Genomic DNA, 4,819 nt, shown 5'->3' on the forward strand with positions numbered 1-4,819 from the left:
TCCCGTTCAGAAGTACAGCCTAGGAAATCCCGTGGAAGAGTCCTACTCTTCCTACTCTGTCCTACAGGTCACTAGGAACTGAAAGCACCTCTCCACTCAGCGGCACACAACAGGATCTTTCCCAGATCTGACTCAGGTGACGGCAGTCGAGCAGAAGAGACGTATACGAGTTCAAGAGATTTGCAGGAGGCAGGTGGAGATTGATAGAAAAGGAGCGAGTCAAGGGTGATTCAGAGTTATAGACACGGAGGCCTATGTGAAAAGTGGTGTCAGCCAAGAAGAAGGGTCACTTTGGAGAAGGAGCTGTTGGCTGGGGGTGAAGGTAGCAAGCCCGGTTTGGGCCACACGATGTCTAAAGTGGCGACCCCAAGTTGGTAGGAATATCCCATGCACAACTGTTGAACCTGGAGCCGTGGAGTGGAGAAGTGGCCTTGGCCTGGAGGGAGTAAGGGAGCTGTTCAGTTAAGACAGTGCTAGCTGCTCTACCAGGTCCATCTCCAGCCTCAGTGGCCTGTCGTGGTAGTTTATTTACCCCTCACATAAAGTTCAAAATGGGTTTCCTAATCAGTAGGTGGCTCCTCTTCAAGTTGTGAGTCAGAGGCCAAGGCCTTTCCAGCTCGGGTCTCTGACTTCCACAGGAGACTGATGAAGATCAACCATGGAGCATCATTGGTGAGAGATTCCATCACTTCTAGTCACATCCCACTGCAAAAAAATTCATCACCTAGTCACACCTACCTACCAGGGAAGGAGAACAGTATGGTGTGACTTGGGGGAGGAAGAGGAAATGAGTTTGGCAATCATCTAACCATTCTTGCCCTAGGAAGCTTAGGGAGCTGCAGGACTGGATAAAGTCGCTTGGCAAGTCCAAGGCTTATGTGGCTGTTCATCTAACCCCATCTGTAGGTGCTTCCAAAGGCATAGGCTGAAGATAATCCACCCCTTCCTCTTCTGGGACTCTGTTCCTAGGAATTAACAGGAGAGGGTGGGCTTCAAATTGTGATCCCTCCTGAAAGTGGAGTAGACCTTCTGAGCGGCACGGCTGCAGGAGTCAGTTGTGCTACTCCTAACACCGAGCACTCCTGCTGCTTCTGGGAAGCTAGCTGCCACTCAGCTTCCTTCAATTTCCTTCATCCCCACGAACATTTACTGAGCCTCTACTGTGTATGGGGTACAAGGTCAGGCCCTTGCAATGAACAAATGTCTCTTAATTGCTTATTTCTTGTTTGTTGTCTCACCTACTAGAATGTCAGTTACCTAAGTAGGATCTATGTCTTATTTGGTTCACTGGTATCCTCAGGATCCAGAACAAGGCCTAGCACATAGTAGGAGCTCTGGAAATACCCTGTTTCGCAGAAAGTAAGACATCCCCCGAAAATAAGACCTACTTACAGTTTTGCCTCTCGCTGAAATATAAGGCATCCCCCTGAAAATAAGACCTCCCCGAAAATAAGCACCCCCGAAGCTACTGTAACTCTGGACTCTGGACCATAGCAGCGGGCGCTGCGGCGCAGCTCACTATTAGCCGCAGTGCAGTGGAGCAGACAGGAAGTGCGAGGCCTCTTTTAATAAAACAATAGACAATAAATGTGTACCGTATTCTTCTTCACGGAAAAATAAGACATCCCCTGAAAATAAGACCTAGCACATCTTTGGGAGCAAAATTTAATATAAGACACCGTCTTATTTTGGGGGAAACAGGGTAATTGTCAGATAAATGGATGATAGAAGGAAGGCCTTCTGGAGTCCACCGGTCATAACATGCCAGGAGGGCTATGAAGACAGGAAGAGGGTGCCCTGGGGGGAGAGGGGGCGCCTGATCTAGATCTGGAGGTCAAGGAAGGTCTTCCTGAGGAAGAGGTTTTTGAGTTGAGAATTATAAGAGAAGTAGGTAACAGGCAGATGAGAGAACATATGCCATGGCTGGACAGCAAACAAGTTCAACCCATGGAGGGAGAAAGAAGTTCAGTGGGGCTGGAGCCCAGAGGTGAGAGAGGGAGAGAGAGCTCGCTGCAAGGTGAGACAGAAGGGCAGGCAGAGACGGCTGTCTGTGACCTTGAGGGTCTCCTAAGCCTTTGTGCTTTGTCTTGAAGGTGCTTCACTCAGCAGCTCCCTTGACAAGTGACCCTGTTATTTTAGGGCTTTGTTTCAAGAGTATAATATTTTACTTTATGAATAATTCCCACCTCCTGACTTCAATGAATGATTGAGCTGAGACAAAAATGAATTCTGGCGTGTGCCTGAGGCCCTCTCTTGGGCAGTGTGAGATGCTGCTCTCACCGTGGTACCAACTCAGAGTCTGAGACGCACAGGAGCCGCAACAGCTGTCCTGTTGTGCTTTTGCATTGACCCCATCCCTTATTAGAACCATCCTGGTCCCCGTTTTATGGATGAAGGAACTGAATATAAAACGAAATAGGAATCTGCAGTAAGGTTCAAGTGAAGTGCATCCTTCTAGACAAGAGATTTTTAGGACAACTCTCTAAATAACAGCTTCAATCTACCCTCAATATCTCACACGTCTAGACATCGCAGATACAAATGGGCTCTATCTTGTCTATCTTGTTCTTCTTTTCTTCCACACGAACTCTAAAATAACCTGAGGCCAATATCCAGAGTGAAAAAGTCTACCTCCAAAGAAGAAATTAGGTGGTGCCTACTTTTCAAAAGGATGTTTTATTTAATCATTAGACACTTCCTGGGTCATGTACCCTTGGTATATTCGAGAAAGAAGTCTCTATGTACAATTTATACCTAACGTTTTAAAAACCAATTTGTTTTACACAAAGTAGATGACCGAGTAAATGTTTAAGCGATGCTTTGAAAATATTAACAAGTTGCGCAACAGTCTAAGCTGTTTAAACAAGGCATCTTTCTGTTCTTTAAACGGGGGACACAGCGAAACCCCAACGTGGTGGCAAGGTCTTAAGATTTTTTTCTTCTAAAGTAGTTCAGTTTTTATTTCTCATTTGATATTAGCAGCACAATGATGTTCCTAAGGTGTATTTTTGCAGCCCTATTCCTAGGAGATCATATCGTACCTTTGGAAAGTTACCGAGAATTCAATATATGCTCTAACACACCCAAAGCTTCCCCATCCTGCCCACAGCCACTCTGAGAACATGAAAGCCGTCTGACTTTGAGAACAGACATGGAACCACCTAGTCAGATGAGTCAGGTTAATCAAGTAGCTAGTCAGAAAGTGTTCACCGGGCTTCCGGGACCTAGGCAGAGGAGTCCAGCAGAGTCAAACCTGCTCCTTGCCTTCCGAGAATGCACGCTGTGTCTGAGGAGACAAAGCAGAGAACCAAGAACTCCAGCCCAGTATAAGAAGTTGCTCTCACACAGGTTTAAAGGAGAGTCTGAGAAGTTTACTGTGTACCCAGCACTGGGGGCTTAGAGGGTGGACACACGCTGGCAGGTTGCCAGATACTTAGGGATCTCCATGAAAACCCACTGTCTTCCAGGCAATGCTAACTCCCGGGGAGCCCCTAGGATACAGTAGAAGTGCGCTATAGGGTTTGGGCAGCCGCAATCTTTTAGAGAAGCAGCCAGCCATGGGACAACTGGTGGGTTTGAAGCACCAGCTTTTAGATTGGCAGCCGAGCCCTTGACCACTGTACCACCCGCGATCCTGAAAGGAAACTGACCGACTCAGTGCCCACCTTCAGACCAGTGGAGGAAACAGCTCCTGGGAACCACGAGAACCACGGAAATACACAGGCTGTCTCTGGAAAGACCCACAAGTGAGAGCGGAATCTGTCACCCCAGAAGGAAGAGCTAAGGATCAGGGGACTGGGAGCAGGAAGGTAACTCTCCTTCCCTGGCATCCTGTGTTTCCTGTGTGCATTTTAAATAGGAGTATTGCATGAGTTAACTTTTTTTTTTAATGGAGTTTAGAAAAATAGCCACACCAATAAATATACTATTCAGAACGGCGGTGAACGACTCGAAGGAAAAGTGCTCTGAGAAAGGATAACAAAAGGAATTACTTTCAACTGGGAAATCAGTAAAGGGCTCTTTATGAGAAGTCCAGGGACGCCGAGAGCATCGGTTTAGATTTCGAGCAAGGAAAATCAGCCCTCGTCAAGAAGCGCTTTGCACGGATGCTTGCTCAGAGTTCTCCATGTAACACAGGGAGCAGGGAAGAAATGCTATGCTCTGGTCTGGTCTGGAAGGCAGAAGCAAAGTGCTGTGGGAAGGGAAATTAACAGCCTCTATCTAGGTCCTAGGTAGAGTGGTTCTCAACTTGGGGCTTGCAACCCCTTTGGGGTTTGAACGACCCTTCTTCTTTTTTTTTTTTTTTCCGAACGACCCTTTCACAGGGGTTGCCTAAGACCATACACTTCTACTCTGTCCCATAAAGTCACTATGCATGGGCATTGAACTCAATGGCGGTGAGGTTGGCTTTTTGGCTTTACCTAGGAGAAGCTGTAGCACTTGAGGCTTTATTGGCTCTATCCATTCCAACCTTTCTTCATTCGCTTCTGGGAGGATAACGCCGAACCTTTGTTTTCAAGGGTTGTGTAAATGACAGACAAGACAAAAAGTCCCTTTTATTAGTTTTTCCCCCTGAAATTAAACTTAATTTGTTTAATTATGTTTCATAGATTCTGAAGTCATCCCCCCACCTGCCCCCTGTATTTCTGATACCATTCTTATTTCCCTCTACAGTGAACCCTCGTTTATCGTGGTTAATCGGTTCTAGACCCTACCGTGATAAATGAAATTCCACGAAGTAGGATTCCTTATTTGTAAATCAAATATTTTCGTAGTTAGAGCATAGAGGACATGAAAAAACACCCTTTAGTCACCATTA

This window comes from Echinops telfairi, unplaced genomic scaffold (assembly GCF_000313985.2).
Source record: "Echinops telfairi isolate 266 unplaced genomic scaffold, ASM31398v2 ScPeMD7_7469;HRSCAF=8507_0, whole genome shotgun sequence".
Classification (NCBI taxonomy): domain Eukaryota; kingdom Metazoa; phylum Chordata; class Mammalia; order Afrosoricida; family Tenrecidae; genus Echinops; species Echinops telfairi.